Source organism: Lissotriton vulgaris, chromosome 5 (assembly GCF_964263255.1).
Source record: "Lissotriton vulgaris chromosome 5, aLisVul1.2, whole genome shotgun sequence".
NCBI lineage: Eukaryota > Metazoa > Chordata > Amphibia > Caudata > Salamandridae > Lissotriton > Lissotriton vulgaris.
Genome location: NC_141693.1, coordinates 1568679206 through 1568695479, shown reverse-complemented (window position 1 = coordinate 1568695479; position 16274 = coordinate 1568679206). Strand labels below are relative to the sequence as shown.

At 41.5% G+C, this 16274-nt stretch overlaps 1 gene segment (V, D, J or C); it reads right to left on the bottom strand.

Annotated features, from left to right (window-relative positions):
• Positions 1–16274, bottom strand: part of LOC147716684 (Ig gamma chain C region-like) — a 520390-nt gene that overhangs the window by 490440 nt on the left and 13676 nt on the right.

Below are 16274 nucleotides of genomic sequence, written 5' to 3'. Positions count from 1 at the left end.
GGGCAGCCTTCCCAAAAACAGAACCTGTGGGATGTGCATTTGAAAGCATGAGAGAGAGAGGTGTGGAATGTACTTTTTGGTATCGAAGTGCACTGTAATGACCATTGGTGCACAAATGTGCACTGTGTGAAAAAACTTTATTGTTAGTAAATTAAAAACCTTACAGTATAAAAGCAAGCATCGTGTTCATATAATTGATAAAAAAAATTAAATTGTTGGGGTAACATTTTGGTTAAAACTCTACTTAGCTTCTTAACTGCTGTTATAAGTGTCGCAGACCAAGTACGAATCAACAATTTGTTAATAGCCGACAAGGCGTTGGTGTGACCAATAATGAAGTTTCCCACGGCTCTAATGGAACAGGAGTGGCAGCCCTGATAACTTCCAACTGGCTTCATGGTTTAGTTACAAATTTTGTTAACCCGATATTTAGCTTTATGTTATCCGGGTTGAAGGCTGCTATTATGGCTTGGCGGCAAGATCGAATTCCAAGTCTTATCCATTCTTCTCGCAATAATAAGCGTCTAGAGGTAAGCATTGTTGGACATAAGCAGACTATGTATTCCAATCCCTGGGTGTGGTAACCACACAGCCTGCATTGAGTGTGGCTGTCTTTCCGGCGCCATTCTGGAAGATTTTTCAAAAAAGTCCATTCACCAAACCTCAGTGCCAGGAACTTTCATTTCAGGTAAAGTGATTTGGTGCTTGATAGATGAAGGGATTCTACGCCTGGGTTAAAGTTAGTGATTACTACCCAGGCCTGTTTCTTTTTTGACAGAGTTGCCCTGTCTGAGTGAAAGGACCACAACCTGGCACTCTTCTTGATAGCTAGCTTTAATGCAGACTGGGGGGGGGGGGTTGTTCTCCAAAAATCCTTAATATCATGTAATTGTAAGCTGTGCTCCAGGTGGAGCCGATGTTTATGGCTGGCATGACTTTTCTGTATTTCTCGCCAGAGTCTGGCCTCCAGTGAGTCTTCCCGGGCTTGACACAGTCTATTGCAAAACTTTATAAACACCCCAGCCTCTACGCCATGGTGGTCAAGTAAGCCAAATTCCAGGCGGACTTGTGCTGGTGATGCTGAATTCAGAATATGGAATGCATGTTTTAAGATTTTAGTTGTCAGTTTATTTAGAAGAATGTTTGTAGTTCCCTTCATGCTCTCTTGGCCGTATGTCAAGAAATTAGATGTTTTTGCCTTTATCACTTTTAGCAGTGGGCTAAAGCTGGGACCTAATAGTTTTTTGACAGTTTTGTTGCTGCAGCCTCTAAAGCCAGAGCTTTGGTCCTCTGTGATTCATTTTGCTTAGCAAATGAGCTTCTGGAGTCTAAAATTATTCCCAGATACTTATAGTGAGGTGGTGAGTCAATGTTTACGTTGTTGAAGTGCCACCTTCCGCGCAACTTCTTGGATTTCCCAAAGGTGATTGTTTTTGTTTTTGATAGGTTTAGCTCTAAAAAGTTGTTTTCGGTGTAGAAGAGTAGTTCATCAAGTAGTCTCTGTAAACCCACCCTCGTGTGGCTGATCAGCACCAAGTCATCGGCGTATAGAAGGTTAATGATTCGTACTCCATCTAATTGAGGGGTATAAAAATTGACGGCGTCAAAGATTGGTGAAAGGTCAGATATGAACAGGTTAAAAAGGAGTGGGGCCAGCACGCAACCTTGTTTTACTCCACTGCTGGTCTCAATCTTCTTGGAAACGTGGGAGCCTTCACCCAGCTTGATTTTTAATCACGTTTTTGAGTGGAGTTGAACTATAGCTAGTTGCAAGAATTGAGGAACTCCACAGCCTTTTAGTTTTTGCCACAATATGTTCTGGCGCATGTGGTCGAAGGCTGCTTTGAAGTACACAAAGCAACAGTGCAGTTGAGTTTGTTGGACAGTAGCTTTCTCTATTAGGACAGATAATGTCAGTAGGTTGGTTGTTGTTCCGGATTTAGCCACAAAACCTGTTTGATTGAATGAGAGGCGTTTTTTTTCGTTGGCCCAGGACAAGAGATCTTCCAGTAGAATTCTGGCGTAGTATTTGGACTCCACATCAAGGAGGGCTATCATTCGGTAGGTGTGTGACTGAAATATCTGCTGCCCAGTTTTCCTCATTGTGAGCACTGCATGTAATAATTGGTTGGTAACATTTGCCCAGCTACTAATAGCTGTGGAATCAATGTCTAGTTTTTTATTTAAAGGTACTCTGCTTTTTTACATCAGAGAAGGGGCCATGTTGGCTGACCATTTGAATCATTTTATATTCTCTGTGTAGGTTCCTCCATGGGTGTAGGCTAACTCCTGGTGGAGCGGGGCTTTCGTGAGTATTGTTATTATTTGAGGCCGATGGTCTCTTTCGCCTTGTGGTGCAATGTAGTAATTCTCAATCAGTGGGATAAACTGTGCACTGTGTTGAACAATTATTAAATTCTTACTAATTGCTTTGACATGGCCCCATGTCATCTTGAATTCTGACTCTGCCTGGCCTGAGCCTTATCTATGTGCACAGACACACTTGCAAGTTTTTTGGGTTAATCACGTTCAAGAATTGTTTTTGTGAGAGTTTGTTTAATGTACCCTGGATGGCTTTTGTGAGCTTTGTCAATATAAAGGCTGGAAAATGCGAGAATGAAGAGGGACGTTGGGAGCTCCTTTCTGCAATAGAATGCTTATTGGAAGCTGGCCAGTTCCAGTAAGATTCCTTTGGCGTAGAGGGGAAGACTCTCAAATCTGCTAGTGTGTGTTTTGAGACTATAAAGCTAAGGTTTGTTTACAGTTGAGATGGGAGCTCTCTTACAGAATAGACGTACTGCTGTAGACAAACAGAACTTGAATCTCAGTTGAGAGTCCAAGCCAGCTTTGAACATGCCCCCCCCCAGCGTGAATTGGCAAGGATGTTGAGTGAACGATCGGGTAAGGTGACTTGTTTCTGACTAGTGCCATTGTGAAGCGTGGTTCCAGTGGCTGTGGTCATTTGAGGTGTTTGAGTTTTGATTAGTGCCATTGTGATGTGTGGCCAGTGGCTTAGATCATTTGAGGTGTTTTCTTTGTGATTCAGTGTATATATCTTTCTTATCTCTGGCAGGACATCACATAATATTTGCTTGAGTTTTATCTCATATAATTTTCTACTTGTTTATTTGTAGTATTATTCATGCATTTAACTGTTACATTTACCAAGTGTGTTATTATTGCATGCATATAAATACATATATCTCTATGTGTATTTGGATGTGATTCATTTTGGCATCTGGGAAAGCCTTTCAGTTAGAGAGCATTGCATAAATAAACCCCAAGCCTTATTCTAAAAAGAGAGTCTTTGCATTTTGTAAAATAAAACACTATTCTAGGTGTTGTTGTGTTTTATGTCTCCTGCTTCACCGTGTTTGAGCCACTTTGTGGAAGACTCTGTTTTATCTGAAAGGCGGAGCAAGACAGGAGGATGAGGTCCCCTTGCCTCCTGTGAGCCTCAGTACTAAAGCGGACTTCATCCCCCAAGTAGCAGTGCGCCAGGAGGCAATTGTGCAAAGTGGTGGAGAAAGGGGGCAGGGCCTCTGACAACCTCTCAGCAATCCAGCTGTGTAGAACTTACTTGAGGTAACAGGAGGGCTAGTTGTCCCCCAAGGACTCTAAAGAACCAAGGGAACTTCATACCCCTACTAGTAGTGAGTCATGATATGCATTTGCAGAGTGGTGGAGAAAGCAGGTGTTATCACCAAAAACCTATCAGCAATCCCATATTGAGGGACTTGCTGGAGCTAACAGGAGGGGTAGTTGGACTCCAAAGACCTTCAATAGTCAAGTGGACTTCATTCTCCTACTAGTAATGAGCCACAAGGAGAGTTGGTAAGTGGAAGAGAAAATGGGCATGGCCTCCTATTAAGTGACCATCAATCCCGCTGTGTGGGACTTACTGATGGTAACAGGAGGGGTAGTTGGGCCTCAAGGACATCCTTGGGGGACACCTACCCCTCCTGTTACCTCCAGTAAGTCCCACTCTGTGGGATTGCCAAGACGTCTTTGGAGGCCATGCCCCTTTTCTCCACCACTCTGTAAACGTGGCTCCACTGGTGGTGCACAAATGGTTGGGGGATGAAGTCCACTCTACTCTTGAGGGACCTGATGGGCCAAGAAGCCCTCCTCCTACCTCCTGTAAGACCTACACAGCGGGATTCCTGAGAGCTGGTCAAAGGCCCAGCCCCCTTTCTCCACCACTCAGCAAACCTGATCACTAGTTAAAAAATCGTAGACATTCACTCAAAAAAACAAAGCTTAAAGGGACTTTATAGTTATCAAATACAATTTAAAACAAACCTTTGAAATTTACTGAAAAAATCAAAGGTTACAAGGATGTTAAAGTTAGCAAATAGAATAAAAAACCTTAGAAATTCAGTGAAAAAACCAAAGGTTACAGGGAAGTTATAGTTAGGCTGATATTTCACGTGTACAAAACCAGAGAAATTAAGCCGTTATAGTTACCCGTGTTAACTAGAACTGGCTCCCCGCAATGCACTGCATTTGACGTTGCATATTACATCACTCATGACATGGTCAATGACAACACTGATGATATCTCAAATGACACCAGTGATGACATCATCCACAGCATCTCTCATGCAGTCACTCACACTGCTATAGAATCTGTTATACACCTCCTGTCTTTCCCACACAGACATTCACAAACCCATTCACAAACCATACCAGTACTTACATACCAACTCACTGATTCATAAATCTATACACACACCCACTTGCTCACCCAAACTGCCACTCATACACTAATGACTCACTAATACATTTATTGACATATCCACTCACACACCCATACAGGCACTCACACACTGAGTGAGTCATTCATAGAACTAGTCACACTCATAGACACTCACCCATACAACCACACAGTCACTTACTCAATTAAACAGTTACATACACACACACACACACACACACACTTACTCTTTTAACACGTACTCACTCACCTATACAGTTAGTGACAGAAGCACACACTCACCCATATAGCTACTCTCATATTCACTCACTCATGCATACAGTCACTCATATACCCCGTCACTCACCTATAGTTCCTCTCACATACCCAGATACTCACTCATACTGACACATGCACTCAATCACTGACACAGCCATACAGACACTCACTCACCCATACAGCTTCTCAGACCTCATACAATACCCCTTATGGCCACTGAATCCCCCATTCACTCATCCATACAGGCAGTCACACACCTCCTCACCCCCACACACAGACAACCATAGAGGTATTCAAACAACCAATCAATCACCCATATAGCTTTTCATGTACTCACCTACAAACTCATACACCCAACTGACAGACAGACACACTCATTTACACAACCAGTCACACACCTATACATTCACTGGGACACCTAATCACTCTCTTATACATTCATTCATGCACCCACTGAGTCATCCATACAGACACTCATACACCCACTGATTCACCAATACACCTTTGTATATATAGTTAACATTCATAAACTATATATGCGTCACTGGATGATGTCATCCCTCATGTCATCAGTGATGTCATTTGAGATGTCATCAGTGATGTCACTGACCATGTCATGAGTGATGTAATATGTGAGCTCATAAATAGTGCAATGTGGGGGCGTGAGTTATAGTTAACTCAGGTAACTATAAAGTCTGGATTTTGCTGGTTTTGTATGAGTAAAATGTCAGCCTAACTATTTTGTCCCTGTAAACTTTGTTTTTTTCACTGAATATATATATATATATATATATATATATATATATATATATATATATATATATATATATATATATATATATCCAATCTTGCCAAACTCATCCGATACGAAGAAGGCGCTGACACCATGAATCTCAATCCAATGTTTCTTTCAACAGCGTTCGTTGTCCACAAAACGTACCCGGACACCTCAGGATGCTTTTGCATAAGTGAATTTAATAGCAGGAAACAACGCGTTTCGCCATGAGGCTTGTTTAAGCCTCATGGACGAAACGTGTTGTTTCCTGCTTATAAATTCATTTATGCAAAAGCATCCTGAGGTGTCCGGGTACGTTTTGTGGACAACGAACAATGTTGAAAGAATTTTTGTGCTTTCCGGTGGCCCCACCTGGACCGCCCGTGAGTTTGTTTCCTTTCACACCGGAGCTGTTGCTGCCATATATATATGTTTACATAGCAATTTTGAGACCCACAGAGCTCTCGGGACCTCAAATGTGGCACGTGACCGGGCGTCGGAGCCTGAATAATTCCAAAAGCCAAATTCCAAGTTAGGGGAGAAAGTCATGCACACTCCCAACAGGTGCAATATCCAAAAGGGTTTATTCAGGAAACACACGCACATCGTTAAGACACAGAAGTGTCTTGATCATGTTGCTGTTTACTGGGACAGCGACATACACTTTTAAACACACCTCCCACCACAAATTCTAGAATTGCGAACTTTAAAACTGGGGAGCTACGTTCGAATCTCGGCATCAGCTCAACATCCTGTGATTCCAGGTAAATCGCTTTGTCCTCCCGTGCCTACCACAAATGAATGTGTTCTTCTGTATTGTAAATTGTGCTCATGCCATGTTGTCAGGTTCGCATTATATAATATTGCAGGGAAAAATAAAGTAGGGAAACTCGAGTTCACACATTACTGAACGCGCACTCTTAAGTGCATCAGCAGTGCACTGTGAATCGGAGAGTTTCACAGGCCTGTCATAGATAAGACATACTATCAAAACAAAATCCTACAAAACAATATACTACTGGCCGGCAGCAATTCATACCCGGTCATTTGAGATGGTCATCAGTGATGTCATGAGTGATGTCACTGACCATGTTATGAGTGATGTAATATGTGACGTCATCAGCAGTGCATTGCGGGCACGCGAGTTATAGTTAGCTGAACTAACTATAACGGGGGAATTTCAATGGTTTTGTAGGAGTGAAATGTCCAGCTAACTATAACATGTGTGAAAGCTATGTTTTTTTCAGTGAATTTCAAAGGTTTTTTAAATGCTAATTCCTAACTATAACCTGGTTGAAACCTATGGTTTTTTTCAGTGAATTTCTAAGGTTTTTTAAATGCTAATTCCTAACTATAACGTGGCTGAAACCTATGTTTTTTTCCGTGATTTTCAAAAGTTTTGTAAATGATAATTTTTTAATGTATTAATTGTTATATTTTTTATGCTGATTTACTACATTGTTTTAAACTATTTATTTTTAGATATTTTATTTTTTAAATTACATTACATATTTTTTATATAAATTGAAAAGAAATGTTTTAAAAAATATTGAAATTGTAACATTTGTTGTTTTTTTATTTTATATATTTTTTAATTTATATGTATTTTATATAGCAGGCAATGATATCATATGGAAGGAAAATCAAGTTACTGGTAAGTACAGTTAAAATTACTCTTAAGGATCAGTACTGGGCTGAAAGATGCAGCACTGAGGTCTCTCCTCATAACAGGTGAGTAAATCGGAATTCGTAGTTTGGCTGATTTTAGAGCAATTTTTTAAAGTTCCAAAACTCCAGACTTAGAAGAATTTCCAAGTGAAACCAGTCAATGTTAGCCTATGGAAGGAAATTCAAGTTACTGTGAGTATGGTTAGAATTACTTTTCAGGATCAGTAGTGGGCTGGAAGATGCAGCACTGAGGTCTCTCCTGATAACAGGTGAGTAAATCAGAATTTGTAGTTCGGCTGATTTTATAGGAATATTTTAAAGTTCCAAAACTCCACACTTAGAAGAATTTCCAAGTGAAACCAGCCAATATTAGCCTATGGAAGGAAATTCATGTTACTGTAAGTACAGCTAGAATTAATTGTCAGGATCAGTAGTGGGCTGAAAGATGCAGCACTGAGGTCTCTCCTGATAACAGGTGAGTAAATTGGAATTCGTAGTTCAGCTGATTTTAGAGGAATATTTTTACAATGGTGAAGGATGGGGGCGGGGGCCTGCAATTAGAATTTTCTGCTAGATAGATTTTGAACTTTTCAAATTGCAACTTCACATAGGAGGCTTAGTACCCAGGATGACATTGGGGTTGAGGTGGGTGGGTGATGACTATATAGCACAAAGACTATATTTTCCACATGGTTATAGCGGACTTAAAGGTGGCTAATTTTCCTAAATATTGGCCATAATAATAGATAATGAATGATCAGACATAGATAATTAATGAATGTACAATAGAAGTATAAACAAATCTATACCTTTCCTTACATAATTGTGTTTGTAGAATATTATGAGGCCAGGTTTTATAGCAGTTAATTTTAATTCACTAGGGGCTATTTCTATCATCACGTAAACACAAGTAGGTGTTAAATTGTTCTTATTGTGACCAGTTTATGCAAGATTTTGCTAGTTTATAACTGGCTTTATAAGTGTATTAATCTGTCTTGCTGATTGCTTTACCTGTTGATGCATTTATATACGTGGCAATCATAGATTTAATAATGCTTAAGAACCAGAATTTATTTATTTTCCAATAAGCCAAATTTGTGCAAAGTGACAACTTCAGAGAAAACTACATTTATGGTATGATGATTACATTTTGTGGCCCCTTTTGAATTGTAGAACATGTAAATGCTGTGTCATGTCATGGACTATAAGTAGATGTTTATTTCCTTTCCTCCATAATGAAAATAAGCCTTTAAAGTGCAAACTATAACCAAAGGTTCTCATGGTGTCAAACTGATATTCCCAAATGAGACACAATGAGGTCCTTTCTTAAATTGATATAATAGTGTATTGCAGTTTTGGTTAAGCAGGAAGAGCATTTTAAAGAAAGTGTGAGGACTCAAAATTACACCCCCTGCTGGATCTCAGAAAATGGATGTGGGACAACTAGGAGACTGATTTTGTTCGGGGAGCTTTGATGAAGATATCTATACAAGAGCATCTTCGTGAAGGAAGGTGCAGTGTCATAAAAGACCTTGGGACACAAGCATACTGCCTTAATTTGAACCAATTTAGAGACTGGGAGCCAATGCAACTTATGCTGTGCCTCTACAATTCTTTCAGATTCAGTTATATTGTAAATATAACGGCACAGCTCTGCTCTGTACCCTCTGTAGGGCAATAGCGGACGCAGGGGAGGCCAATGTAGCATGTATTTGCACAGCCTAAATTGAAGATGGCCACGCCATTGACTACTGCAGTGTTAAGATGTTCCAGAGAAAAAGGGAAGACTTTCTTTAACATCTTAATTTGAAAATCACAGAGACATCTAAATGTATCTGTTAGGATAGAGTAAGGTTCTTGGTGTTTGACTTGGTCCACACGAGTTGGAGCATCCCCTGTAGTGGATGCCCAAAAGGTGGGCATCCGAAAGGGAATGTGCCCTAGTACTTTAGTTTTAGGGGTATTGCATCTCAGGAAGTTGTTTTCCGATGCAGAACTGATTAAAAATATCATGTAGTGAGATATTGCATTTCATAGGTGACTTTATCAGGCTTTAAAATAAGTTGGGTGTCTTCTTCAAGGGATATCACCAAAACCTGATCATATTAGCAATGGGGTGAAAATGGATATTAAATTGGATGAAAGTGAAGCGACCTCTGGACCTCCATATTCAGTAGGAAATGGCTCTAACTTTAAAGGTGAAAGAGATAGGGTTTGTCTCATGCCATAGAGAAATGAAGCATAATATTGTGAATCACTGATGTGTATTCCCACCTCCTGAATGGGCTTGCAGCGAATGGTACGGTCTGCAGTCTCAAATTCAGAAGATCTATCTGGCATAATGAGGCACAGTGTGCAAAGCTGTTAAGCTGCTTCAGTCCCAAGAACAGATTTAAAGCCTCACGGATTGGAATCATATTAAATAAAAGAAATCTTCAAGTATCTGGCCATCCAATGATCAAGAAAGCTCACCCCGAATTTCTTAACCGCTGGAAGAAGGTTAATGTGCTTATAGCTGGTATCAATTTTATTTATTTATTTATTTATTACGTTTGTAGAGCGCGGCAGCTACCCAAAAAGGGTTTCCCAGCGCTGGACGTATAAGTGCAAGTAATAGCTTATTTATACCGATAGACAGAGCTTATTGGTTAAATAGCCAGGTCTTAAGGGATCTGCAGAAGCATGTGTAGATGATTTCTTTGCGGATGTCGGGGGGAGAGAGTTCCATAGCATTGGACCGAGGTAGGAAAAAGATCTCCCACCCATCCTGGAGAGTTTGACTCTGGGTACAGTAAAATTACCATGAGTTGTAGACCGTAGATGGCGAGTGGGAGTATAGGGATGGACAAGGGATTGTAAGTACTGTGGACCTGTACCCGTTTTGATTTTAAACATATAGCTCAGGGTTTTGAATTTCATGCGACTCTCAACCCTGAGCCAATGTAGGTCGCGGAGGTAGCCGGAGATGGGAGAGGCTTTGGGAATCCTCCACAGTAGTCTCCCGGCAGAGTTCTGAGCCAGCTCCAGTTGTCTGATCACTGCCTTGTTAGAGCCCAGATAGAGGACATTACCATAATCAATTTATTATTCCAGGCTAGGGTTTTTGAGGCGGGGTTAACAGCAACTCTTTTCCTACCAGTGGGTACTACACCTGATGTAAAGGATGAATTAATAATGGTTGTTAGAGGAAATTAGCGGGAAAGAAGGAGAAGTAGCTTTGTTTCCAGTGTGCTTGGGCTGAAATGCATTGTCCCACCTGCACAGATACGAAGGTGAGATTGATATGTAATGATGTATGTTCTGTAGGCTCCTTACTACAAACATGCTGTTTTGTTTTCTTACCACAAACATGCTCTTTTCCAGTGAAAGAAACTGTGTATTTTCACTTTTGTCACCAGTATTATCAGAGCAGCATTTTTATTTTTTAATGCCACTAATTAGTTGGAGATTTTTGTGATGGTGCACAATGCAGGGATATGAAGAGTCGCAGCTGCCCTATTTTTTTCCCTTGTTTTAAACGAAACACGCCTGTTTTACAGACACGGCTGGAATGCATTATTTGCTGTACACGCTACATGAACCAGAGAATGTATACATTGTATTCATGTGTAAACTAAATATACAACTACTTGTCGAAAATGTTCACTGCTTAGCATTCGCAGACAAGCGAGTGTACAATAAAAACCTATGGCCCGGCTGTCTTTAATCAACAAATAAGTGTAACCACAAAGCAATTGGAAAATAGCATTTTTGATTTCAGTGTTTACTTTTTATAAAACACGTATGTATTCCTCCAAAAGTGTCATTTCGGTTAGGATTGAAAATGTTTGTTATGTCTAAGCAGACCGTACAGTTGCGTCCACCCCGTGTGCCTTGTCTACCATACATAGGTTTTATTTTTTTAGTTTTATGTAGCCGAACTGGCCCGAAGGCATCAGAGTGCTTTACACGGGCACCAGTTGCATTACAGATGGACATATTCATTTTATTAGGCATGGAGAGATTAAGTGATTTCCCTAGAATCACAGGATGAGATTAAATGATTTGCCAAGGATCACATGATTTTGAGCATTCCTGCCGAGAGCCGAACCGGTTCCCAGCTTCTGGGGGCCCACTCTAGCTGTCAGGCTCATCAGAGTCAAACCGCCACAACTGATTTAGGGTTGCAAAGAAGAGCCCTGTAAGCAGTGTGTGGTGAAAACCTTACTGGGATGTTTCATGCTGGAGGAATAAAGTAATTGATTAGACAATGGTGTTTTATTTCTATTGAACGTTAAGTGTGCAAAGACACATACCTCTTCCTTTAAATGATAGGCCTTCTGTTTTAGGTACTCACTGCCTACCTACCTACCCCACCCTACCCTGCAGTCAAGGAGTATCTCCTCGCGGGCTGCAGCCACTGGGAGCTTGCTGTAGTCACGGGACCAAGCGGTGGTTATGGAACATTTATCAGAATAGGGGTGCTGAGTAGTCATGTCACCTAACTAAAATCATAAAGGGTTTGTGGCAGTCTCTTTGAAAAAGCAACAAGTGCTTCCAGGTGAAACCCTTTACCGTTTCAAGTTGTATGAGGTATTACAGTGCCACTGCGGGCCCTGCGCTCCTCCAAGCACCTTGTGAGGGCCCAGATGAAGAGCCCTCGGCCTGTCTTATGTAGACCTTGTGGTGGCCCCTGGCGTAAAGAGCCTCATGATTCATGAGGGTCTCCTGGTTCCTAGTCCCTTCTGGGCTTGTCTGCGGTGCATCGAGCCCCCTCGGCCCTCCTTCCTATCCGGGGCCTTCTGTGGGCCAGGCAGCGGCTGGGCCTCGTCAGTGCCCTCTCTGCAGAGGGCCACCTGAGCACTGCGCGGACTCTGGTCCCAGCCCCGTCGGAGCAGTTCCAGCAGGCGGAGGAGAGCCTCTGCAGGCTGCACTGTCAGCTGCCTCGTTGGAGAGGCCTCCTAGCCTCGAGCCCCTAACCCCAGCACCTGAGAGGTCTCTTACAGGCCCTGGCCTCGCCGGGCTGTGCCTGCGAGTCCGGGCCGCACGGAGCCCTGCAGAGCTCGGCTCTCATTGGAATAATGGCCGGTTTCGAGTATTGAAATGGCGCCGCCCGCCCACCTCTCATGCTTACTAATTCGGGATTTAATCATAGCCAGTCAGCGCTGCAGAGGAGCCATTGGAGGCAGGCGGCGGTGTGTTTACATTTGCAACCTCCCATGTGCTGCAGCACAAAAACAACATTGCTTCTGGGATTTGGCCCCCCCGGGGGCTAATTACAAATGAAGCAGGCTTCAGGTTTTTTTTCCCGCGAGATACGCGCATCCCGTGATTTAAAAAAAATATTTTTTGGGGGGGGGGGTGTTACCTTGGGGGTGTCCTTGTGGGACCCCCTGAGCAGGCCAAGGGGGTCAGAGTGTTTCTACCCTGCCCCTTTTGCGTCTTTTGCACACTTGTTTTTTATTTTTCTTGTGCTTGGTTCTACTGAGACACAAGATAGCTGCCAATACTTCCTGGTTTGGAGTGTTGACAGACAGTTGACAGTTTAGCATGCAGCTCGTGCTTGTAAGGATACGCATATGTGACTCGGCGGATACGTGTTCCCTACTTCGTCCACAGATATATCTATGATTTTACTTCTGATTTTCTCAGGAACTACTGCACGGATTTACACCATTTAACAAAAAGCGTGATCTGCGAACCAAACTCTACATTTTGCCAAATTTGATGTAATTCCGTTCAGTAGTTTGGGCTGTAGCCGCGGCTTAATGTCCCTATGGAAAATTGCATGGGGAAAACACGTTTTGGGACCCCTCTTTTTTCTCGGCCCCCGCTTGACGAATCACCCCAACACTTTCAGGATAGGAGCGTTGCCAAAGTTATTCCAAATAGAATGTTGCGGATTTCCTATGGAAATTAGGTCCTAACTATAACTACCTACTTTTATTTTATTATATATATATATAATATTCACAGAAAAAACCATAGGTTATAGTGGATATATAGTTAGGAATTTGCATTTAGAAAACCTTGAAAATTCAATGAAAAAACCATTGGTTTTAGGCCATATATAGTTAGGAATTAGCATTTACAAAACCTTATTTTACTCGCATAAAACCATTGAAATTCCATATATAGTTAGAAGCGCTAACTATATATCGCGCACCCGCAATCCACTGCTGATGATGTCACATAATACATCATTCATGACATGGTCAGTGACATCACTGATGACATCACTGATGACATCTCAAATGACATCACTGATGACATCACTGATCACAACATCCAGTGATTGTATGTGTCTGTAAAGTTTAAATATGTTTCACATATTGAAGAATGAGTGGATGTATAAGTGTCTGGATGAAGAATTTAGTAGGTGCATGACTGACTGTATGAGTGAGTGATTAAATGTGTCTCACTGAGTGCATGGGTTAGTGACTAAACTGTCTTAATTTGTGCATCAGTATGTTTGTTGTTGTGTAAGCTGCTGCATGTGTTGATCAGTAGCTATAAGAGTGGCGATATGGGTTATTGATTGGTTGCCCAAGTATTTGAATGGGAGGCTGAGTGTGTGTGTGGGTGGCTGGGAGGTGCGTGACTCTGTGCATAGATGTGTAAGCAGTTGATTCACTAGGAGTATGAGTTCAAGAGTGCATGTGGAAACAGCTATATGGGCGGTTGACTATGCATGGGTGTGTTGGTGAGTGAATGGATTTCTCATTGCTACATGTGCAAGTAAGTACGTATGTAAAACACAATACATGTGAGAGTTGAGATATATAAATAACTGAACATAAGAGCCAGTGAATGTGTGAGTGGCTGTATCGATCACTGTGAGCTTGTATCAGGGATTATATAAGAGAATAAATATGTGTTATTATATGTTTGAATAAGTAAGATGTGTATAACTTTATAGTTGAGGAAATGGAGGTGTGATTGATTCTTTGCATGACTGACTAGGTGTGTGAGTAACTCCATGGATGAGTGACAGTCTGTGAGTGTCTGTTTATACTGAGTGTATGTAAGGTTATATTAGAGTCTGAAGAGGTTCATTGTATTATCACATAAGTGATGTGATCAGTGATGACAAATGAGATGTCATCAGTGATGTCATTTGAGTTGTCATCAGTGATGTCATCAGTGATGTCATTTGAGATGTCATCAGTGATGTCATTTGAGTTGTCATCAGTGATGTCATTTGAGATGTCATCAGTGATGTCATCAGTGATGTCACTGACCATGTCATGAATGATGTAATATGTGACATCATCAGCAGTGGATTGCGGGTGCGCGATATATAGTTAGCGCTTCTAACTATATATGGAATTTCAATGGTTTTATGCGAGTAAAATAAGGTTTTGTAAATGCTAATTCCTAACTATATATGGCCTAAAACCAATGGTTTTTTCATTGAATTTTCAAGGTTTTCTAAATGCAAATTCCTAACTATATATCCACTATAACCTATGGTTTTTTCTGTGAATTTCATTGGTTTTTTAATAGCAAATATGAAAAGCTTTAAAATGTCAAGTACGTGATAGATAAAAACATTTTCGTATTTATGCACGCTGATGTGCTTTGAACGCTGCACCCCCCCCCCCCTCCCCTCTTTTGTCTTAGTAGTACTCTCTCTTTGCAGATACTGAAGGGTAGTTAACGCAGGCCTTTACCACCGTTGTAATCCGTCGTGCCTGCTTGTCTCTCCATTTGATTGATTGTTGTCCAAGCATTTACTGTTTTAGAATTGGTTCTCTTTGGATCATTCTCTATTTACAAACAAGCACAAAGTCGCAATACTCTGTTTAGTCTTTGCAGATAGTGAAAAATCGTGTAAAAAAATAAAAGTAATCGAGCAAAATCAGTAGGCCACTAATTGGATCTCTTTTTGACCTCGCTAAAATAGAAATATTAGGAACAACCCTTCATGAGAAATACGAAAATAGTGAGATGAACTGAGCTCCACACCATGAGGGCTGCAAGACAGCTCGGCTCCATCACCCATCCCGCACAAAATAACGACAAACCCTATGCAAATATTAAAAATATAGACAACACACCAGCAAAGAAACAGGGTAAAACATTTTATTAAAAAACTATTTACATAACGTTGGTTTATAAGATGATGTCAGTAGTGGACCGATGTGTGAATAGATCGAAAACAGCACAAGGCTCCAAGATCCGGATGGCAAGCTCCTGGATGTTGGGTGCCATAGTTTAGAGTTCTGAATTTCAGCCTTTTTCAATGCCTGTGCTTTGTTGAATCAAAATGGCGGCTTGGCACAAAGCTGACTCAAGCGTTGCTACTGATGCTATGCAGACCAAAACTGGTTTTCAGTTTGTACATTTTTCTAGATTTTTCAATCCAAGTTTGGTTGACTTTGTAGAACGATGGCTTCAGATTTTCAACATACGGTGTGGTGGCGCTGACTGGGAGGGGGCGCTTCGCTCCTGCCCCCTCCCCAAGTAAGATTTTCATACGTGAAAGTACGTTAATGGTTTTGGTCCCTGAGATGCTTCGATGTCACTACCATTCTCAAATAGCATAAGTTCTGGATGTTGGGTGCCATAGTTAAGAGTTCTGAGCAGTGCTTGTAACACTGTCTGAAGCTTATTTCCACCTACTGCAGCTTCACTATTCTCAAAGTAAGTGAGTGTCGTTTGTGGACCTGACTGCATTAGAAAACAATGTGATATGTTACCTTCCTAAACAGCTTGACGGAGGCCCCTGAGGGGCGGTGTGATGGCCATGGACTCGGAGAAGACGCTTGTCTCCGACACCCTTCCCAAGTCTTATAGCACTGGTGTAGCCTGAGATCGCCCCCGACATAGGCGGCCGGCTCCCGGGGTCCGGCGGAACTTTTTGCCTTTTGATGA